The 24,393-nt window shown below is 43.9% G+C and overlaps 1 long non-coding RNA gene across 1 annotated transcript; it reads left to right on the forward strand.

The window, feature by feature from the left end:
• Positions 1-372: 372 nt before the first annotated feature.
• On the forward strand, positions 373-23,917 carry LOC130146999 (uncharacterized). Its single transcript, XR_008821065.1, has 3 exons — positions 373-508; positions 628-688; positions 23,695-23,917. It is a non-coding gene; the product is annotated as an uncharacterized LOC130146999 (long non-coding RNA).
• Positions 23,918-24,393: the final 476 nt, after the last annotated feature.

Consider the following 24,393-nt stretch of genomic DNA (forward strand, 5'->3'; position numbering starts at 1 on the left):
TCTCTAATGTCCACTCCTTTTAATGCTTTAAATAGCTCTCCTTGACACATGACAATGAAAATGGCTTACTGACAAGTTTCTCTTAGCCCTGTGGCTATGAAGTCTGTTCTCTAAAGAAAAATAGATGTGGAGACCATTTGGCTTAAACCCCCTTAAGCAAGTGAATAAAATTAATCAGCTGTCTTTTAACTCTGATTCATTTTTCCTTTAATTCAATTTACAAAAATGTGCAGGCAGAGTCTGAGCCTCTGGGTATATTAACATTAATAAAACACAATTAAGCAAATGTTATTATGTTGCCAGCAACAAAAGGAATGCCCCTGAGTATACAGCTTCCCCTTGCCGTAATAAATATGCAGACACAAGAACTGTGTCTGCAACCCATTGCTTAAGCTGTCTTAAAAACCCAAAATACCCACTTTGGTTAATACAGAGAAACTAGCAGGAACAGGCTGAAAGTTAACACACCAAGATGTAGTTGTCTGAAGAGGAGAAGTGAGAGGGACAGGTAGGAAAGATTTGCCTTTTGTAGTCAAATTTAAAGGTTTGGACTTGATTGATTAGTGTGAGTCGCAGAGCAATTGACTGAGACCTTTGAGGATGATCACATTTTTTCATTGCTTCTAGAGCCAGCCACAGTCAAAACTCCACTCCCAGCAAGAAGAACAGAGGAATAAAAACTAATAAGGTAAGAAATCAGTCACTTTAATAACCAAAAAGGAAAACTGCTGAAAAGTGAAAATTCTAGTAGAATTTTTTGGGGGTGAAAACTGACTACTTAATGTGACAAAAAAATATAAAAAATAATATATATGTATGTGTATCCTGCATGTTTCAGAAGAACCCCTGATAAATCAGGATATATATAAAAAAGTTAACTTCTCATGTGATAATGCAGACTTTACAGCTGCAGAGTAGCTATGCACATGCTGTGTATGAGCTAGGAGGACCCTAATTTACCGAACTCTGCAGTGAAGTCTACTCATAATTATACCAATAGAAAAACTTCACATAGTGATACCCCTTTTCAAAGCACTGGATTAAGTGTTGTCAGGTAATTGTTAAAAATATCAACAAAATGCAAACATCTGGTCAAAAGCAAAGTTGCTCCTTTGGCATTTCATTCTGAATTTGGAAGTATATATTTCAAAAGATGGGATTTCACAGCTTGTGTTGTGTAGGGAATGTTTTCCCAGTGTTTTGACCCCAGGTACTGAGGTTATCTATTATTTATTCCTTTCTTGGACTCTTTTCCTCATTGCTTGTATCTCTGCCAAGTTAGGATAAATGTTTGTGCTAATCCACTGGATGACTCTGAGTCCTTTTATTGTTTCATCAAAAAAAGTACAATTCATTGTTCCTGAGAAAGGACTAGGGACTTTGTTTTGCAAGGATGCAATCCCTAAAGGCTTTCAATTGTGATTCTTTAATGAGTTATTCCTTTGGGGAAAGCAAAATTAGTTTGAAAGAGAGATGGTGGATTTTCCCTTATGATCAAGGTGGGATAAGCTGTAAGGCTCTTGGGTGCTCCTGCCCATAGCCGTCACTGCCAAGGGCAGCCAAGGGCCATCATGGTCTCCTGGTGCTTTGTGTTGGGCTGAGGTGGGAGGGTCATGTCCTATCTGGAGCCCAGGGCTCCACCTGCAAAGAAGCGATGCTCTGTTACCCAGAGGATAAGCTGGCCAGAGTGCATGTAAAGCCAGCCGCAATGCTGTTGGTTTGGGCACATTTTGTTGCCTGACCAGGTGGGGCTGCAGGGCTGGAGGCGAGAGCCCGCCCAGGGGCTTATTGCCTCCAGCCTCACGTTTGCCCTTTGCTGGGGTGAAATGGGGTCTTGGCACAAGGGGAGGGTCAACTTCGCGTGTGCACCTCTGTCTAGTTCCAAGTTTTCTGTAGCAAGGCCAGTGGTGGTCACTGCTCAGTGACATGAACAGCATCATCCACAAGAGCCAGGTGAAGCCAGAAAAGGATAGGAAAAGAAAGAGAAAGGTCACCTGGGTCCTGCAGTGCCTGGGGAAGGGATGGCCGCAGACCTAGAGCTATCACTGCTGACTTGGACTGAGAGCATGTGTTTACTCAATATGCAAGGCAAAAGGGAGTGTAAGGAGTGGGAGAAATAATCCAGAAGAGATAGGAAGCAATTCAGTAACAATGTATGAGCTATATAAGGAAAGCCTGAGAAAAGCTGGAGTTGTTTACTCAACAGAAGACTGACACATGGTAGCCATTTTCAAGTACGTCAGAAATTGCTAAAAAAATGTTTATTGTTCTTTATGGCTGCTCCGTTACAACAAGCAGGATTGGAGCAAGGGAGGTTTAGGTCAGAGAATTCCCAATGTTTTCTAATTGTTGGGAGAGCGGGGCAACTGAGCGGAGTGCCAAGGGAGATTGTCTACTGTTTGGACTTAGAGGTTTTGTGAAACAAGTAAAGTCTTATTGATCTGGAATGGTTTAGATATAAATTATTCTGACTTGATGCTTAGGGATGGACTAATGACTCCTTGAGCCTGTTCCAGCCCTATTTGCTGAGATTTCTACGCTGTATAAACTCCAGTGTAGGTCTGACCTAGCTGGAATGTTTTTGCCATTAAACAAAACAAAAGGCTTACAGATGGAATAGCAAATTACGTACTGCAAATTAAAGTTTTAAGTAATTATGCATGGCCTTTTCACATTGTATTTATACTTTATGAATGTTATTTTAGCTCACTGCGTATAAATAACAAGTTGAGAATTGCTGCCCTTAATTGAAACCATCTCTACTTTTCAGTGAGAGAGATTACCATTTTTAACAGACTCTTTGTGATCCAGTGGGGGTTATTGGAGGATTTTTTTGCATTGTTGCTAGGCAGCTTGCTCCATGCCAGCAGACAGACACTGCTGGGTATGTCACGGCTAATTAAAAAAAATCTCTATATTTTTGAGTACACGGCAGCCCAAGTTTTTAAAGCTTGCTGCTCGGGATAAGGACAATTTAACTGGTATGCGGACCAATGAGACAAAATAATAGCAGTTGTGCAGTGTTCTAAAATAATTTGTTGTTTACAGACTCCTGGATCCACTGGGTGAATGAAGCAGCAAATATCTAAATACTATTTATTTGTGAGAAAAGAACACTGAGCTGAACTATTCTGGCATCGGTTTTGTTCAGGCAATTTCAAATAATCAAGTATCACATTCAAATACAAGAATAATAAATATAAGAATGCTTACCATGGAAGAACGTGGAATTTTTAAAGGAGCCTAAATTGTTTAATTTCTACAATGTTTTTTGCGGTTAAAAAGCTGTTCCAAGTTATTACCAGCTCCACCATGGCCTTTTTTTTTAGAAGGTTAGCCAACAGACTAGGTAAAAAGGCCTCTGCAGAATAAGCTGAGGAATTTTTATAGCCAGACAGATTACTGCTAGGTGCTAAGCAGGAGCAAAGGCAGCATCTCTGCCTGGATGGTCCCTGGGCAGGTGCAGTGTGATATGCTGCTGCTTACCTGCAGCTGCTGCATTGCACATCACTGGAAACCATCCTGTGCAGTGAGACAAGGCTGCCTGGTTCAATAGATTTAAAGCATTTGGTAGCTTTTCTTCAGGTGACTTACACAGGGTATCAGCAGGTGCAATTAGCAAATATGAAAGAAGAGTCTTTGTATGATTTAAACGTGCAGAGGATCAGTTACGATTGGTTCGACCTCCGTTCACCCTCAAGAGAGCATCAGAAATGTATCATTTCTGCACAGAGGAGTACAGGCCAAAGGATTAATCTTCATTTAATCTCTTAGGAAGTTACTATTTAAAAAAATTATTGAATGGCAGGCAGAGGTACAGGGATTATAGAAGCTGAGGACACCTGATACAGATATGGAGATTTATTGGAGGGAATAGATTTAACAGGTACTTGGGTTTTCTTTTTCTTTAGAGGGATTGCTTTTAATCTGGATCTAGTTCAGGGAAATGAACAGACTGAAAGAAGCTTTAAACTGCTTCTGCAGCTAGGCAAGAATTATACCTGTAGGGATCATTGTGGAAACTTGAACTTTTTCAGATGCCTTTTACATAAGGTAGGCAAATAGTCTTAGAGGGAAGCTTTGAACTGACAATGGAAGCTGCCACCTTCTTCTCTTCTTTAAAACCTTTTTTTACCTGTTTGTTTTTCTTTGCCCTATCCCTTCCTTCCCAACTATACTGTATTTCTTTTACTTGTTCATGTAAAACAGTTTTGAAGGAGACGCTGGGGCTTATCATAATCATATGGCAGTTGGTCTTTGTGCCTGGCACTTCTTCCAGGGGTGCAGGTCTGGACTGGTGACCTTTCTTTCCTTGACAAAGGTAGATTTTTTTACCGTTGTGTCTGCTACTGGCCTCTGAGAAAGAGAGGTTCTGTTCAGTCTCTATTAAAAGAGGAAATCTGTGTTGAAGCAGAGATGTTGTTGGTTTCTTTGGAATCCCTGATGCCTTTTATAAATAGGATTCATGTGGACTGTGTCTGTAGAGAAGTGGTATGTTCAGTCCCAAACCTGGACTGGCCACGACTGACACGAGGATGACCTGAGCAGTGGCAGACACAAGGAAGCTGGATGTGGTGAAGTTCACGGTGAAGGTATGATGGCTACTTGAGAAATAGGAATAGCCATAACCGGTGGAGCAAAGGATTCACTTATCTTTTAGGGGGGGCGGGGGGGGGGGGGGGGAAGTAAAAAAAAAATCTCTATCCTTCCTTGATCAATGGTGTTTTGGAGAAATGGTGTGTGTCAGGGCTCTCTCACCCCTGTACTGCTATAAATACAGCGTGGTGCACGGCAGTGCGTGTGCAACCCAAGGTGAAGGTATTTACACTGGGAGCCCACTGAACATTTTAGAAGCCATTGCATTCTGTAGGAGCGTGATTATATTTGTAAGGCTTGAGAGATGCTCTGCAGGCACCTACAGGACTTAATATAAAATGGCTGTGGTGGCTTATAGCTGCCTGGGAGCCCCTGCCTCTGTTTGCAAACTGGGGTAGCCCTGCAGGAGCTGGCAGTGCTGGGGATGGGAACTGTGAGATGGGGCCAAAGGAAAGCCTGGTCTCTGCTAGGGGGATGTTTGGGCTCTTCTGTGCCATAAAATACGTCACCAAATATCCGTGGTGGGGGAAGGAAGGGCAGATGGAGTAGAAAAGTATGATGGAAAAGATCTGTGCTGTTCAGGGTTCTGCGTGTCTGTTGGATTGTCAGGAATGCTGAGCATATACAGTTCCTGTTGCCACGAAGAGACTGTACTTACAGTCACTATTTTTAACACCCAAGGAAAAAACATTCTTACGATGGCATATTCCATTTTCTGTGTTCCTATAAACATACCTCATCTATCTCTACCAACATAGGTAATCTGCTTAGTGTTTATGTTATTTATTCCTTTGAATTCTGCTTAAAATGGCATCTATTGTTGCTTTCCAGTACTCGTCCTCTCCTTCTCAAATACTTTTTCTTTCTCCCCTTATTGTTCCCATGGAAAAAAGTAAAACAACCCCATTTTGTGCTGGGATTATTATCTGGATCCCTGCAAAACTCTTTTCTCAGCGATGAGGCTGAGACCTAGGAGCTGGAGGATGGTTTCTTGACATGCAGTCACTAAAGCACTGGGGATTTTTCATGCGGAAGGGTTTTTTTAAATAAACGTATAAATCCTGTTAGTATTAAAGTACTGTAGAAGATTCTCTCAAGTTCATTTTAGGACAGTCTCTGAAGATCTAAATCTCCTGGCAGAGATCTTTCACATCTACTTAGCAAGTCAGTCTGTAACATTTTGGCACTGCAGTGGCTCTCCTGTACACCATCTTTTCAATGCTGCATGCTGTGAACTTGCTCTCCAGAAGATGCTTCTGAAGGAGAGTTGGGTGGAATTGACTTTCTCCAGCGTCTGAGGGCGGACCCCAGAAATAACACTGACCTCAGCAGTGCTGTCCACCGGCCCCAGGCAGCTGCAGGCAGCACTGGCACAGCCCTGGCAGTGCTCTCGGCATGCGGAGGAGGAGGAGAAAGGTTAGACACCCCATCACTGTCAGCCAAAATGGGATTTTGCCTATTTCTGTGAGTGAAATAGATCCAGCACTGCAACCCTGCTACTGAAGGGGTGCTTGTTGTCCTTAAAGTCTCAGTAAGAGACAGAAAGTAACCTGATTACGTTAGGACACAATTAAATTACAGGAGGAATGCTGTCCAAAGTCAAAGATTGGCTATTCTCAGTACATTTATTTAACATTAAGGTCTGTTATAACTTTCACTGTGGAGTGAAGGATGGGTTCAATTAACTCCCTGATTTCTTGTATTGAAAGAGATTAGATTTTCCTAAACGCTATGGGAAAAAAGGCTATCATTTTATACATCTCCAGAACAGTAAACTATTCATATCAATTTCATTTTCATCAAAACAGAGGTTTGCCCAAATTGGAGATCAACTCACATTTTATGCACTTGCCTGTGTTTACTGGGATGCACTGGGCTGTGTTATATACCCAATGAGAGCAGTACTTCTCCAGCTCTTACCGTGTGTTGTGGCACCAACCTGTTTGCTGGCAGCCATGGAAGTGCACAGGTTATAAACTCAGATCTGCCCGCGTGCAATGGCACACGTGTGTGTGCACCTTGAAGGGTCATTCCACAAGGGGGTGGTCTGGACCGCTCCTCTGAATGATGCCCCCAGGGAATATCCTCAGGTTTGATTTGTGGTGGCTTGTGAAGCAAAAGCATGATGAATACGTGTCCACCAGCCACTGCAACTGAGCTTTCAAAAACTGTTCCATAATACTTCTTTGCAGTGGTATGTTCAGGATCAAACATCAGAACTCAATTTTCTATAATTACACAGGTTTATGGAGCTGTCATCAACATGTCAAGACAGCTAAGAAATTAGTTTGGCTTTTATTTCTAAAATAAGTCTTTTAAGGAGAATGTTGCCTTTCAAATATTTAAAAAGAAACAGAACATGGCCAGGGTAGAATGGGCTGGCAGTTCTTTTAATGGCTTGATTTATGTTTAATTAACTACTGATAAGAATGAAAATGCTCTGTCCAGATTTTGTGACTTACATACATTTCTCTGCATTGGCTATACCTTTGCAAATATACAGTTGGCATATATTAATTACAGCTTTGTGGCATTATAACTGGTGAAACAGAAGCCTGTGCATTTTGTGGATTAAAACATAACTGAAAAATTTTAATGGCTGCTGTTCCGTCATAAAATGGGAGCCAATTTCCTCTTAAATATCTACCTGTATCTGCACTTGGTGATAGAACCAGCAGAAGGGTGAATGTTAGAAATAATAAATAATTCTCCACAGAACTGCCAGTTTTATTTATTTTTTAAAAATGCTTTTGACACATCATTGAACTCTTTGATGAGGGTCTTTTTTCCTGATTTTCTTAGGTTTTTGAATTTTGCAGAGGATCATATAATTTAGGAGAACAGTTTGCTCCGCATTGAAACAGTTTAACATGCAGAACTAGGGCAAACAGAAAAATATCAGCTCTCCAGTGTAGTGAGGGTCATAATCTGAATCTGATACATGGCACCCTTCCCTATTATCAGTGCTCCTTGGTTGGTGGTATCTCTCTAATTATACTGCAGCCTTTTCCCTCTTCTTTTTCATTTAAAATGGCCATTGCAGTATTTACAGAGCAATGAGATGCCATGTACTTGAAATGCATCCTAGGAAGGACACCTCTGTGAAAAGATGCAGCAGCTGGAGTTCCTCAGCTGGGGGTAGTCCACTGGTTGGGCCAAGTGGTGGGATTTGCATTCACGAACGTTAGAATGCAGGTCGTTAAGGATAGTGATGTGAGGAGAAAGGGAAAAAAAAGAAACAGGAGAAAAAGAGAAAGGTACTGTTACACCAACAAGTTCCTCCGTTTGGTGAAAGCATTTGGATTAGGAAGTTCAATAGGGTTACAGGTATGTGTTGGATGTCCTGCCCTTGGCTGGGACAGAGTTAATTTTCTTCCTAGTAGCTGGTGCAGTGCTGTGTTTTGGATTTAGTATGAGAACAATGTTGATAACACACTGGTGTTTCAGTTGTTGCTGAGTAGTGCTTGCTCTGCATCAAGGACTTTTCCATTCCCCATGCTCTGCCAGTGAGCGGGTGCACCAGAAGCCAGGAGGGAGCAGAGCCAGGACAGCTGACCCAAACTAGCCACAGGGATGTTCCATACCACAGAACATCATTCTCAGTGTATAATCTGGCGGGAGTTGACTGGAAGCTGCTGGTGGCTTCTGGGGGGCCAGCTGGGCATCGGTCAGGGGGTGGTAAGCAACTGTATTTGGCATCACTTGGGTTTTTTTTTCCCCATTGGATTTTATTCCTCTCTTTTCCTCTCTTCTTTTCATTATTATTATTATTGTTGCTGTTATTATAATTATTACTGTTGTTATTATTATTATATTTTATTTTATTTAAATTATTAAATTTTCTTATCTCAGCTCACAAGTTTTGCCTTTTTTCCGATTCTCCTCCCCATCCCACTAGGGTATCTGCGGGGAGTGAGGAAGCAGCTGTGTGGTACTTAGTTGCCAGCTGGGGTTAAACCTCAACGGTGGAAAAGTGACAGGGATCTTTTCTGTCCTCCCTTCTCTCCCCACTTCCAAACTGCTTCTTGCTGTTCTGTGCTTCTGCCTACTTCTGGAACGGAGGATGCAATGCAAGATGGTTTTGGAGATGCTGGGACTACCTCCCTCCGTCAACCCTTACTCAAAGGCTGCAGGACCATGGCAGCAGTGTACCTCATCCACTGTCCTCTTGAGACCTTCAAACCTACTGGTCCTTCCTGCCCAGCAGCTCTGCTTTGCCCTGGTGCACTTCTGGGGAGGACAGAGCAGAAGGTCCTCTCTGGGTCTTCTTCCCCACTGCCCCCACAAATGAATCTGTGCTCATTGGGGCAGAATAAAAAAATGTGGGAAGAGAGGGGGTGCTGCAGACGGGTGGGAATTGGGCTGAAGGCACTGACACTGCAGGAGCAGCGGTGCCTCTCAGTTTTGGTGCAGTCTGGTACCACATGCCCAGACTCTCAGTTTTGCCATGGTTCCTCTCATACACTCTGCCATTAGTTCCCACACCGAGGGGTGTGAAGGAGTATGGGCACAGGTTAGGTTTTGCAGGCACATACACAGATGAGTTTTCAGAAATGCAAGTGTGTAATACTGCAGCAGAAAAATCGTAGCTGTGCTAGCAGTGAAGCAATCAAAGAAATGCTTCCAATTATTTATCTTGCTGCTTTTTGTCACTACATCTTACACCACACTCCATGGAGGTGCCTGACTTAGAGCCAGACCTTTAAGGTGCTGCCAGGGATAACTGTTCTCATGAGAGGAAGAGATCTGTAGAGAGATGCTTTAGCAGAAGAGTAGCTGAGCTGTAGAGCAATGATGTGAAGGGGAGGGCAGAGGGCAAGTGGATGGAAGAGAGGAGCTGATATAAGCAGGGATAGAGAAATACTTCTAGTGCTGTAGAGATGATGTCGTGTGTTTGTTGCTGCAAACAGCAGTGACACTAACACGCTGCTTCAATACCCAAAGACAGTGCAGCTATGAACCACAGACTTTGAGTTCACTAATATTGTAGTCAAGGGGTCCAACAGAATTTCTGCAAGCAAAGCTCCTTAAGCGGAAGTAATTAAAGTGAGGAAACAAGAGAGCTTAAAGTAACATGTCAGTACAAGGAGATATATTAAGAAAGTGCTTCATTAAAGGAGTGCTTTTTATGATGTAAACAATGTATTTTGCAAGTGAAAATGTATGTTTGCAAGTGTACCAGCAGAGGTTAGTAACAACATCAGTGCATTTTCCCATTTCTTTGCCTTGGTTAGAAGAGTGACTTCAAGAAGTTATTTGTGGGTCAGTGGAAGCACACACTTTGCATTTGTGTGGGAGCTCCTATGCAGTCATATTTCCATCATGTCCTTGTGTGCCTGTGTTTTCATGCCCTGGGCCGTCGAGAATGACCTGTGAGCATTGCCTGCCACCCAGGGCCCCCAGCTCCTGCCACTGCGCTCCTGCGTGACCTTCTGCAGGTTGTCTAGGGTTGGCTTTTCAAAATTACCCCTGAATTCCAGCTGTTGGATGTCAGATGACATGATATGGTTTTCAGAAATGCAGATCCTCTGTGCCTATGATTCATAGTGTCAAGAACAGCCATGAAATCTGGAGCTACCATTGAACAAAAATCCAGTTGAAGCCAGTGGTTGTGGGTGGGTTTCACAGCCTTGGAGGTTAATGTAATTTTTTTAAGATTGATTCCCAGAATTACAGCCATTTAATTAAAAAAAAAACACAACCAAACACCCCAAACCCCCAAACCCATCAGAAATAATCTTAACTTTTTTCTGCATTTCAGATGCCTCCCCAGCATAACAACCTTCTTTGGGTTTCTATTGGGGTTTTATTTGTCAATGTTTGTTCACTGCTTTCCAATACTTAGGAAAGTGCCTTGTAAACAATGAGAGCGCACTTCAAGTAGAGCTATTTGCCCTTCAAGTATCCCAAAACATTCCGCCAAACAATACATAGGAAATAATTTAATTACCAAGCTAAACCAGTTGCTGTACCCTACAGGAAGATTATTTGTCTCTTGCTACATACCTCATGGATCTTGTTATTGGGTAGCATTAAATGGAAATTGGTACCGAGGTCCCAAATTGTCTTTAATCAGGACATTATATCCCAGTATCCTGGGCTATGTCTGCTCTGAGTAATGAGATGCTCCTGGGTTAAACTTCCTTGTGCAGTTTCAGTGGAATATCACTTTCCTTATGTCTAACCCTGATTTATCACTGAGTGTCAGGGATGCTGCAGTCCCTTGATGTTCGTTGGCAGGATGAATGCGGTGGGAGGAAAACAAATTTCTTATCTAATAAGGCCTAATGTAGTATATGATTTTTTGAAAAGCTAGCAGATTACAGCATGTTAATTTAGAAAAACATGCATGATCCTTAGCTTCCTGTAAGAAAAGGGCAATAGGAAATGTGCTAAGATGACAGGTACTCTTTCAACAAGTAAATAAACTGATTGAAATAGGTCACTTATGCAAGGAAGGAATTAGACTTTGGAAGCACTTTTCCTCTAATTGTGAGTTATGTAATGATAAGTAACGAGTGCATCTTTTAAAAAAATACATGGGGCTAAGAGTTGCTCCAAGCTTGCATATTTTCATAAAAATACACACACCGGTGGTGTGATTTCTCCCTCCATGCTATTTTTTCTGGAAGGATGTTTGCATTTACAGCCTTTCCAATGATTTTTTTCTTTCTTTTGCATATTATTAATCTGCTAGTGATTGGATTAAATGTGAGAGAAGCAAACTGCTGCTTCTAGGTATAGAAGCATGGCTAGAGGTATCTCTAATAATTGTTTTACATACAGTTACCATGGAGACTTGTCTATAGGTCTTAATTTGGCACGACTGGTGTAGGAATTTTAGATTTTATAGAGGCTTGCCTGGGCGGAGGCAGGGCTGAGGGTTTGGCTGGGGTCAAGGCAGATGGAGAGCTGAGCCTATGGACTCAGGTCAGAGAAGGACCTGGAGAGGCAGTGGCATGGCTCAGGCAGGGACCAAGGTTGAGAGCCTGAGCTGAAAAGCATCTCCCAGGTGAGGGGTGGAGGCCCCGAGAGGGCTCATTGCAGCCCCTTCTCATGCATCTCCTTCCCCACGGCTGATCCCAGGTTACAGCTGCACCACACACCAGAGCTGCCTGTGGGCACAGGCAGCCAGACCCCGTTTCGGGGAGTGGACACAGCTGCAGAGTCCTGCTGTGTCTCTGGTTTTGCTTATGCAAGAACTGAAACCCACACAGGGTGTTAGCAGACACTCTTGCACCTGTAGGTTTTACCCTCTTACACTCCACTGGAGCACAAGCCTCTGTCCCTCTGCCCTCTGGGAAAAGAAATGTCTATTGCCATAGGCAAACTTGAAAAGCAAAACTAAAAACCCGAGCTTTGGGGAAAGTCAACTGGTGGAAGGATGGGATCAGGGATAGGTCTGGAGGTAGCTGGATTTTATAGGAGAGAAAAATCTGGGCTGAGAGGGAGAAGGAAAGGAAAAACCATGGGCAGAAAAGTGGAAATAAACTGTTTGCCAAGGAAGAAAGCAGTGACTCTGTGGAGGATTTGCCTGAAGCTCCCAGACCCCCAGACCACTGAGGTGGTGAGGGGTGGTGCTCAGCAGGAGGAGATCCAGGGGGCTCTCCTCCCTCTGTAGAGGACTGAAGGCAGTGGGTTGGTTAGCATTGATAACATGCAGCTGTGGCCTTGCCTCAAAGGCAGTGGGTTGATTGACATGGATGATGTGCAGCTGTAGCTCGTTCCACTAAGTAAATAGCACTGAGGGTGGGGGTTGGATGGTGGAGGAGTGGTGTGGTCTTGTCTCTGGAGGAAGGAGAAATAGCATAGGTAGTAGAATCTGACTGATGGTAAAAGTCTTGTTGCAGCCTACTAGTTTGTTTGTGCTGCAGCAACTGGTGTTTTATGTGAAGCTAACTGCGTTGGACTTGACTACAATGTCCCTCCTCACCTGTGTTTTCTTCAAACTGAAGCAGTGAGTGACTTGCGGCTGGATGCAAGACTTGTGTGACAGCCTGATCCCACAGGCTCTGGAGAAGAATCATAAATTTGCTAGGTGTGCTGGGCTGCCTGTTGGGTGGTTGTGCTGCCTGGAGGTATTGTTGCTACCTCTGGGGTTGTTGCTGCAGCTGGGCTGAGAGGATCAACCTTTGCAAAAGGGTAAGAAAGAAATAAATAATCTGTCTTGAGGCAACATGAAGGGCCTCCCTGAAACAAAAGAAAGAGGTGCAAGGTGTCTGGGGACCTGAGCATTTTAGTCAGTAATGGATTTATGGTTTTGGAGCTGCTGCCTTCCACCTCACCCCAATGAAAACCAAAATGCTGCAATCCGGAAAATGTAATTCCTTTCCAATGTAGAGAGAATTATTTTTTCTTTTTATTACTTTTCAGCAGAAGAAAAACCTGAAAGAGATCACTTTGGACTGATATGAACTACATCGCTCAATCTAAATTAAAGTATTTGTTTCCATTTTAAATAACTTATTCCCTTTCCATAATTTAGAAGTAAAATTTTAAGCAGAAATTACCATTTTGAATCAAGTCAAGTCGGCTTTGTAATTAATAAAATTGGTCATTAGATTCTAGAAATGCTGAAATGAAATGTTCTGACACTCAGCCTTTTGGGGTGAGTGATGCTTCTGTTTTTTTCTCTCCTACCCTTAATTCCCTTTATAGTTGTTTTTATTGAAGTCTTTCTATACGCTCTAACTGGACTGTAACACATTGGTCTCTTGAGTGCCCAAATAGCGGAGTATTACTGATACTGTATGACAAAGGTATTTTTGTTTCTCATTTGTTGCTGGAGTTCCTAAAACTGGGCAAATTTGGCTCTTGCTTATGACCGTACTGTGTAGTTACTCTGTATTTACATTGTTTGCTTAAATGGTACTGAAATGCAAGCTTTTGAAATTGCTGTGGTCCCTGCCTTTAACAGAGAAGGAGGGAAAAAAAAAAAAATCAGCTGAAGGTGATGCTATTAATGCCAAAGTCCATCAAGGAGTGGTGGAGAAACATATAAATTATTTTCCAAGTAAGGGAAAAGGGAATTTAACAGTAGAACAGTGCCGTAGTACTTTGGCACTGTATACAAAAAACAGGAAAAAAGAAATAAAACACTCCAAGATAGAAAGAGAGATGATGAAAGATTCTAGGGCTTGCTAGGAGATATTTTTCACTAACAATTAGTAATGCATCCAAAGTAGACTTGATCATTTATTAACAGGAAAGAATGGTTTTATAGTTGAATAAAGTGCCATGAGTTTCGTGATCTCAGGTTAATTACTTAATCTGTGTCCCATATATTCCCTTTGTGACTGAGAGGCTTCATTAAAACTTTATAATCTCTATGATAGAGATAATATTTACCTTTGAGGAAATGCTCTAGAACTGAATTAACCATTTTGTAAATAGATTTGAGGCTATTGAGGAAGATGTGTTATGACCAGCTCTGCCAAACTCACTGTTGACTTTAAGAGATCTCAAGGCTTCATTTTTGAGGAAGCTGGTTTCAATCTAGTTGGATTAAGCTGTGCACTTGGTCTTAATTCATGAGTGGCTCCTAAATATTGTTATATGCATTATGAAGTTGTTACCTGCTTCCTGCCTGTAAATTAACTTTAGAAAGTTCCTGAAGATATGAGCTAGGTTAATGGTGACCAGAAGTGGCATGAATTAATATTGGTAAACTTATCACATCTACAACAGGCAAATCTGGAATCAATACAAAACACTAGTAAATATGCTGCAGTGGGCATAGCAGGTGTGGCATAGGCAAAGGAACATTTAAATACCTTCCAGCTGTAAACCATCATGCTACTGAGGCTTTCCCAAACATGTTCAGGTAAAGGTGAGCCATAAATGGTGATGGAGAAGGATGAGAGGGACCAACAATATACCTTGCTTGAAGGCTGCTTCAGAATGGGAAGGGTGGTACAGTTGGCCCCTTCATGGGCAGGTCTGTAATATGGACGTGGAGCTGGTGTGCCTTTGTCTGGGAGGGGGTAGGAGATTAGGGCAGAACAAAGACTCTGAAAAATTAGCCAGAAAAATAAAAGAGTCCTGGAAAAGACAGCTCTGAAAACGTGTCTGGTAGCATCCAACCCATGGGAACAACAGTGTTATGAACTACAGCCTCATGAGCAATGCTGGATCTTCCATGATTTCATGGATCTTCATCTTCTAAGAGGAAGAATGATCTTGAAAAGTCATGCTGATATGCTGGCTCTACTCTCCGTTGCAAGTCAAATGTTGTGATAGGCAACAGGCACAGTAGGGAGAAATGTGAGCAGCAGCAGAGTCCAGACCAGTTTTATTCAGAGCAGATTCTAGCACAGGCGAGCATCTGGGTTTGGGGTTGTGGATTTTTGGCAGTGGGGAAGACAGCCAGCACCCTGGGCACACAGGGAAGCACCTGTTGCCCTCCTCTCCTGAGCTGTCAGCAGCACAACTGTTCATGGGCTCTGTGAGGGCCACTGCAGCTGCCTGCTCGGACAGAGAGTGACCAAAAGAAGACAAGGTGCCACCTTTGGTGCAGCGAGCAGCAGCAGTGGCCCCACTAACCAGGCACAGACAGCACAGGCAGCTGCCCGCACGTGTGTGTTCTATCAAGGCCTTGGCAGCCCACCCTGTGCCCAGCGATGCCGGACTGTGGGCATTCGTCAGTCTCTGGAGTTTGATTCACTTGTTCAAATTCATCTTCAGGACAAATCCACCAGCCAGGTTATATAAGAACAGAGCTTGACTGGCCATCTGGGGAAATCTCGCTTGCAGAAGTAATTCAGACTGGCTTTTGTATGAGCAGTTTGCAGTTTCTTGTTGATTGGAAATTGGCTGAGAAATTGTAAACAATGCGTAGTGATTAACAGCAGTGAATCAAGCCACAAAGAATGGCCAAAGGGACTGGGGTTTCTTCTTCCTCTGCATCTTTAATTGTAACGAAACCCAAACATTTCAAATATTATGAAGTCAAACTTTCACATGATAATCAGTAGGTATTGCATTCTCTTACTAACAGAATAATAAAAAGATTAAAAGGTGGGCCAAAAATTGAACAGGATTCATGTCTGAAAACAGTAAACTGGCATCTGGCAGTTTGAAATGCTTATTCTGGGAGAGGGAGGAAACTTAGAAATGAGTAATTCACCAAACACCTCCTTGCAGGGGCATCAAGAGTCTGCAAACTAATGCTGACAAAAATCCAACATGATTTTTTGCTTTATATATATACACGTGTATATATGTATACACACACATCCATCATATGGGAACAAGTACACTTTCTCTGCAGGGCTGTGAGATGCCTTTTGTGCATGTGTGGGTGAACGGACCCTACCTTGGGTATCAGACCTTCCTTGGACACTGCCAGCTAGCTGAATATGAATTATTTCACTCAGTACTTTTGGTTTGATAAACATCAGATAAAATTAAGACAAGTTCTGAGAGAGCTTTGCCTAAATCAGGATAATTTGCTTGGGAGGCCACTGCATCTTTCCTGGTCCGCCTCCCCTGGCAGTTGCTGTGTGTCCGGGTTCCATGCGTAGGACCAGAATGGTGGGCATGCACTCATCCCTAAACACTCCTCCTGTGTTCCCTGCAGTGAGATGTGGCAGGGCTCAAGCAGGTTCCTGAGGCACTAGTATGTGTAGCCTGCCCAGAGGCAAGAAACCTTGTTTCTTCCGTGGCCTGCAGCTGCAGGAGAGAAAGCCTGGAGTACCGCCTCTAGCTAGGCATGGCCTCTGGCTCTTTCCGATCATAGAGTCATACAATAGTTTGGGTTGGAAGGGACCTTTAGAGGTCATCCAGTCCAACCCCCCTGTCATGGGCAGAGACTAGATCAACTAGATCAGGTTGCTTAGAGCCCTGTCCAGCCTCATCTTGAATGTTTCTGGGGATGGGACACCTACCACCTCTCTGGGCAATCTGGTCCAGTGCTTCATCACCCTCATGATTAAAAAAAAAAATATTCCTTATATCTAGTCTGAATCTACCCTCCTTCTGTTTCAAACCATTACCCCTTGTCCTGTCACAATAGGTCTTGCTAAAAACTCTGCCCCCATCTTTCTTGTAAGCCCTCTTTAAGTACTGAAAGGCTGCAGTAAGGACCCCTGGAACCTTCTCTTCTCCAGGCTGAACAACCCTGATGCTCTCAGCCTGTCCTCATAGAAGAGGTGTTCCACCCCTCTGATCGTTTCTGTGTCCCTCCTCTGGACCAGCTCAAACAGGTCCACCAACAGGCCCATGTCTTCCCTGTGCTGAAGGCTCCAGAGCTGGACACAGCGCTGCAGGGGGGTCTCACCAGAGTGGAGTGGAGGGGCAGAATCGCCTCCCTTGCCCTGCTGGCCACGCTGCTTTTGATGCAGCCCAGGATACGGCTGGTGTTCTGAAGTGTTCTGAAGATGGTCTCCTAAACCCCTCAGAACTGCTGAGCCTATCTTGCAGGGCTTCCAGGGGGTTTGGCTTTGAGACTGAGCATGTTATGGTGTGCTTCCAACACCTGTGTGTGGCAGGCAGCTGCTTTGCTCAGGCTGTCACAGCACAGCCGCTCACAGTGCTGGCTGGCTCCCAGGTAGCTTGTGAGGGCTTTCTCAGAATTCCTGATTTGAAGGAAAGGTGGACATTTTTACCTCCGGTTAAAAGTTGACATTTTATGAATTGGATAAAACACCGCATCAGTGGGCTCCCAGAGTGATCACCATTTGGTTCTGGGTACCTCATACTTGGGAGGTGCAGACAAGCTCGTGGGGGATTTGCTGTGAGGGTGGTCAAGCACTGGCACCAACTGTCCAGGGAGGTTGTGGGGTCTCCATCCTTGGCAAACCCCAAACCCAGCTGGACATTGTCCAAGGCAACATGCTCTGGCTGAATCTGCTTGATGGCTCAGGGGGATGGAGTAGAGACCTCCAGAAATGCCCACCAGCATCAGTGATTCTGGGAGTCAGGAGTGGCTGCAAAAGGGCTGGTTTCTGTAAAAAGACTAAGAGCTTCTCTGATCACTGGCTTTAGCTGCATCTTCAGGGGCTGGAGTTAGTCCCAGTTCCTTGGCTAGAGAGGGAGGGAGTGCCTGGTGCGTGTTTCCTCTCCTGCCAGCCACCAAAGAAACAAACTGCAACAGGTCACTTGCTGTGCTGTATTTCCCTGCCTTTCCCACCCCAAAGCACCAACGGTGAAGATGGGCCAGGCATGAGTGTGAGCTCTGTGCAAACTCATGGTGCCAGAGGCACAACATAGGAGGCACAAAGACTATAGAAGATGGTGTGTTGAATGAGAAACTCCGTGTGTGTATAAGCCCATGTACATATGGTTTTAAAACCCTGCATGGTCATAGGCTGCATTCTAGCGCATCAGCACCCCTCCTGATTTTCTGTTGTGATATGTACCAAGCACACTGACAAAGTGTGGTAAGTGATAACGCAGTGCTGCTTCATATTTGATGAGTGTGTTGTATGGAAGCTGAAGGCTGTGACACCAACGTCCTTTAGCTGGCTGGCTTTCCCCAGCCAAGGAGAAGACAGCTTGGGCTGGAGCAGGGAAACCCGTGTGCTACATGAATGAGGGCTGCAGCAGAGTTACACTGCTCAGTGGGTGAGCCGGCGTTCCCTGGCATGTTGTCTGCCATCCAGACTGCACGTCCCTAGCCACAAGTAAACCGTGACATCCTATTGCACCATTCTGAATGAATTTATTTGAAGGATGACTTGTAAAAGGGCAAAATTTAAAATGGAAAGTAAAGGATAAAGGTGGCAGAAATCCAAATGCTCATTCCTAACGCTGGCTGCTGGAAGTGGGTGGAAGCTTGTTCGCTGAGCCACGCTGCTTCGTGATTTCAGTGCCTGCATTTTCTCTAGACATCCAGTACCTGGCTTGTCACTTGACATGGCACTGCAGCATATGCTTCATGCACATATTATCCCCCTCTTTTTCTTCCCCTCCCCAGTGTGAAATCCATCCCTAGCTTTACTTGTCATTGCAGTGGATGGAGATCTACAGCCATGTGCAAACACCATCCATGCAGCAGCGTAGGGCATGAGGTGAAGTGCCAGTACATATCCAGCCCCTGCAAGGAGGTTTCAGGTGCTGACTGCTGTTGGCAAAGGAGGGAGGGACAGCAGGTGATGGAAGAGAAGGCATTTCCCACTTCAGAATGTGTACCAGGCACATTGGTGTCACCACTTGCATGCCTTGCACCTGCCTTGCAGTGCAGTTTCATTGGTGGGTGTGCGAGCTGGCTGTGGTCCCTTAGGGTTTGCCTTGACAAAGCAGCACAAGGGGTAAGTGTAGGAGGTCGGCAGCCTCCTCTTCAACAGCAGCTTCTGTGGCTGCTGCTGATTCCAGATATTTTATTTTCAAACCTCATCCCTGCCCTCTTCTCTCCCACTCTCCTGCTCTCCTGTCCCCAGCCATGAATATCAGCCTTGGTGCCTCTGATTTCTCTCCTGCACCCACACAGTGGAGAGGCCAGACCATGAAAGTGTTAAGACAGACATTGCAGGGATGCTTAGGGGGCTGGAAAATGACACTGGCAAAGGAGATGAGGAGCTGGGATGGGTTAGAGGAGGTAAAGAAGAAGGAGAGGATGAGGAGCAGGAATGAGAGTGGGACAGGGAAAGGGAGGGAAGGATGGGTACATCTAAGCCAGAAAGCCAGCAAGATAGGAGAAGAGAGCTGGTACAGGCTTTGACTGCTGGTCACCAATGCTGGGAGATGGGAATGGGCGGTTTAATGCTGTGGGGATGAAATAGTAGAGCTTCTTAAGAGCCAAAGTGATGTTTGACAGGTCGTGCCCTGATCCTGGAGAGGTCCCATCTTGGCCACTGCTGGGAGAAAGAGCAGATGGAGACAAACACTGTCCTGGCAAGCTCCTTGGCATGTGTTTTCCCTTGTCCTGTGCTGAGAGACCCTCCTCAGCATCCCTGGTGGGGTTCAGGGAGCAGGTCCTTTTGTGCACCCCTGGGCAGCCCCCTCAGAGGTGCTGGAAGGTGCTAGGCAGTGCGCTGCTCTGCCCCAGCCCTGGTGTGCTGATGCTGTGCAGGCACTGCTGCCATGCTGCCACAGCAGCATGCTGGTTGGGATTGTAAACAGCTAAAGCAAATCTTGAAAGATTAAAAGGAGAAGGTGGTTTTCAAACAACACAATTATATAAATGTTGCAAAATGAGCTTTAATGCTATGGTTCTGTGACCTCCAAAATGAATTAAACCAATTGCTTTTACACCCACCCATGGAACAAGACTTGATCAGTTACAACTCTCTTCTGTTTCACTAAATATTATGATTGTCAACAGCATGAGTAGAGCTTTTGTTTGATGAAGAGATAATCAACTAGTGAGAAGCATTTGCTAAATACTGAGACTTTAGAAGATTCATTTTTTTCAAAGCCTGTGGTACTCATGTGCTGGAATTAATGGTTTTCGGGTCTAATGAATATGTAAGGTTTCCCGCTGGTGGAAGGATGCTGAGATGTGGTGCTGGAGGAGCATGTACATTTGCAGCCAATTTCCCTGTGGTGTCCTGGCAACGCGCTAAGCATGGCACCGTGGAAAAGCGCTACGCAAGGTATCAGCTGGAAATGGGAGCACTAAAAATTGATGTTGTCAAATCAGCGCTAGCAAGCAGGGTCTTTTCATTGGTTGTAAAGCCAGAACTAAATTTATACCTGTAGTATGCACTATGGTATGTATAGTGTATGATATAAGAACACCATCAGGTAGAAGATAACCGTAGGTGGTCCTAACTTCTCTTTTGACATGCAGATCTGCTTGTCATGCATTTCCAATTTACCTGCCCCACTGAAAAGTGGCTAACGGGACTTGCTTTGCCAAGAAAAGCCAGACTGTTTCTGATCTGAATAGCAAATCCAGCAGCCCTGGCAATCTGTGGGTCTGGTTTGTGACTTTCTTTCTTGGAAAGGAGAATTAATGAAGTTCTCCTCTCTGAATTTCTCTTCTCCTGAGCCTCTGTCCCCAGCTGTTTGCCACAATCTGCACTGGAGAGGGCTGTGCTGTGCCTGCCACTTATGGGAGGCCTGTGGGAGGTGGTGAATCCTCAGAGGTACAGGAGGAGGCTGTGTGCTGCTCCGCAAGTAAGAAATGATGTGAAAGACTGTTTTTATACTTCATCAGGTTTGTTTCATAACTTTTTATGTTTGTTTGTTGTCTGTAAGAACATTCTGCTCGATGAAATGGGCTCCATAAGGCATAGTAGCAGCAGGAGGGTTGTGACCGCGTTTCCCCGTAATGTTGTGCCTTCATGGGTGAACTTCCTTAAGATTCATAAGTTGCCTTTTTGCATCCCTTCTTTCCCCTTTTCCCTTTTGTATCACTGGGACTTCTGAAAATTAGTACTACTGACATTACTGGAGCAGCCAGGACCTGATGAAAACACAGCTCCGTTGTACTGTCCAGAAATAAAATAAAACCGGAGTGGTACCATCAGCACATACTGCTCAGCAGGGCTGCGGCGTGCATGTGAATTCACACATCTACATGTTTCATAGACTCTGGATGATCATATAATATTGGTAATTTGATGGGGAAATTGAAAGGTGTAATGGGCAACATGACATAATGCTATGTTTCTAGGGTCCTAACGTTCCAATAAAAAGCATTTGTTCCAGTTGGGTGGTTTTTATTAAATTAAAAGAAAAAGCAAAAAAGACCCCTCCTTCAGTTTCTCAGCAAGGAAGGTCAAAGCCTCTTCAAAATTAGATGAGATAGAGATATTTTTAACCAGTAGAAGATTTCCTGTTTTTAAAGGCAGTAGTGCAAATTTGAAATAAGACAACATAAAATGTAAAGTGACTTCAATGAGCTACTTTGTGACCTTGGGCTCTTCAGAGCTGCTGAGTTAACTGTGCTTCTGGTGGGCAGCTACACAGCGGAAACGAAGGAAAATATGTTGTGGGGGTGAGGGTGCTCGGCTGTTTTGATGGTTTTGGGGTAGTGAGGTTGTTCATGTTGCCTTAGTGATGGCTTCCTTGGAGTTTTTGCTGGCATTCACAAGCATTTAGATTGGGTCTTCGCATGGGGCTGCTGGGATAGAATATGCTGAGCTGCAAATCCAACAGTAGGATGTGGACATAGTCACCTGTATTTATACTCTGCTGAACACTTCTGGTTGCTTCACGTGCATCCTGCTCAGTTTAGTTCATAAAAGCTTCTGTTCATTGAAAAAGCTCATTCAATTCAATCCATAGCCTAGATGGCTAAAGCATGGTGGAGCCTTAAACTGCTCAGAAAAATGTTTCTGGTGGTGTTACCTCAGACAGTGTCCCTTTTTCCAATATACCACCTTATCCCCCACATCCAGCTCGAGCTCAGCTCCTGAGAAATCACTGATTTGGAGCCCAGAGGCTGGTGCTGGCAGTTGGTACGGATGTACCACAAGTGTGGGTTTGCTGGTGCAGCAGGGCCAGGTACCTGGGCACTGGCCGGGGAGGGGCCAGGGGGGTCCCGGCTCCCTGGGAGACGCAGGAGCAACCTTGGTGCCTGCCGATTGCTGTAATGAAGCTTGCTTCGCTTATAAAACACCCAGATCTTGGCTATTGTTAAGTACAGAACATTTTTCAAAAAGACATACGTTGTTTGTTTTAAGCTTTTAATTGACTACTATTTATAAGATTATACATGAAGGAAGGAAGGAAAAACTTTAAAAATGCCCCAGGTTCATACTCCATAGCATGGAAATATGTCTCGACTGTTTACAAGTGCTCCTTGTTTTGTGTTCGGAGGCCGGGTTTTTTACTTCCTTTTGGACTGTTCTCCACTGGAAATGAGAATTTGCTGCCAAAATAGTCCACCTTTTCCTGAAAGACTTGGTATTAATAGTTTTGACAGAACATCTTGTTCCTGTGTAATACAGGAGTCGGTCTAGCAGTTGGTCCTGAACAGGGGTACAAAATGTGGTTGCGTAACTCTTTTATTTTGAGATGAAATATCTGCAGTTTAATAGAAAGAAGTCTGAGCTTATGCCAGCATACATCTTCTGAAGTTAGGAGGAAAGTGTTGGTGTAGCAGATTTCTGTGCTTGTTTTTGTTTAAAGAAGCAAGTAATTTTTATTAAAATGCAGTGTGAGGCTTGGAGCATTTCAGAAATACAGTTGTGGTGCTTCAAGTCCCCCGAAAGGGCTTTTCTCACCCCTGCCCTGACCCCCTGCCTACGTGGGCAGCCCCGGTGCTGGCTGCCTGCTGCCCTCACACCACCTGCCTAGCCCACCCGTAGCTCTGCTGCAGGATGGGGGCTGAACAGGGACCCCAGCGTGCCCACAACAGAGAAGCTCCGCAGATGCCTTTGCTGAAATATCATCAAGCTTAGACTCTCTTGACCTAGCACACATAATAGGAGTGATCCCAGACTTGGCTAAAAGCTCCTTTGGAAAGCCTCATGACATCTTCTAATTTATTCTTTCTTAGTTTCCATTGTTTGATTTCGGTTGCTACTTTTTATTAGCAGTCATTGTAGCCGTGTGACAGGGAATGAATGATCTTTGATAAGGGTTATTTGTTTCTTGTGGTAGGCAAAAAGAAAAAGCAATTTATATTCTTGCAAGACTTTTCCCAAGCAGAGCTCGGTAATTAATGCTGTAGACTGTAGTGCATTAAGTGAAATGGCATTTTGTAGGCTGTGACACCAACAGCTCCTGAATGTTTTTAGGCAGTTTTACTTTGCTCTGTATCTGTGCTTCCTGGGTGGCTGTACACAATTATTGCTATATATTATTTGATTTTTATAGCAATTAAACAATCTTGTAATTTATTCTGCTAGGAAAAGATTTCTCTGCTTATAGACAAAATGCTATATACTTATGTATATATCAGAAGTATATGCTCTTCCCTCTTCTGCATTTTACAACACATTTTATGCACGAAGGTTGAAATGTAATTGTAGAAAGAGCAGTTGATAATGGCTTCAGTAGAATACCATTTTTACCAGTCCCTGTGACTGTTAAATTCTATGATGCCCTTTTTCAGATTGCTGCCTTGCTTTCCTTAAATTAGTGGAATGGACCAACTGTTCAGTTTAGGCAGGCTTTAAATTGCTCCTCGTATGTGTTACAGAAAACTGGGAAAGATTTGTAAGATTTGTAGAGTTTCATAATCCTTTTCACTCTTTTTTTTTTAAGGCCTACTCACTACCTCAGTACCAGTACCAGTTTGGAATTGGGCTTCTGTTCTACAAGTGAAAATAAGTTCCAAAGTCAAACAGAAACCTGTTTTGTACCTATTGAGTGAACAAAGCCAGAAAGAAGATACCTGGAAGGTTTAAAGCTGAGACAATAAAATTTGCTTTAACAACCCAAAGATGTAATTCTTTTTCCCTATCTTTACTTTTTATTTATAGACAACCTTTTCTAAATAAACCAGCCTGATAATTAATAATAATACAACATCAAGTGTCATTTGAGTAGGGGCATAAAGTGGATAAGGGATGAGGGATGAGGGTAGAGAAAAACTGCATTTGGTTCTGCTGGTAGTTCTCCAGTTGTGTTGATTTTGACCTTGTTTCTGAAGAGGAGGGCAACTGGAGATGAATGCACACAAATCAGAGAGAGGGGCAGAGCACAAAGCACAAGCACTCTGGCTCTGGTGTTTGCAGTTCAGCTAGTGCAGCTGCAGGAGGGTTATGAAGACTGCAGTGTTTCAGCACAAGTGCCCATGGCCCCACCATGTGCTGCCCAGGTGCTTACCCTGGGTGTCATCTATCCCAAGGTTTGCCAACTGATTTGCAGAAATGCAGAATGACTGCAGGAATGACTAATTTGTCTTGTCAAAACAGGCCAGTAAAAGCATATTTCTCTGAGACCATACTGTAAATCAGAAGA

Source organism: Falco biarmicus, chromosome 3 (assembly GCF_023638135.1).
Source record: "Falco biarmicus isolate bFalBia1 chromosome 3, bFalBia1.pri, whole genome shotgun sequence".
In the NCBI taxonomy this organism is placed as follows: Eukaryota; Metazoa; Chordata; class Aves; order Falconiformes; family Falconidae; genus Falco; species Falco biarmicus.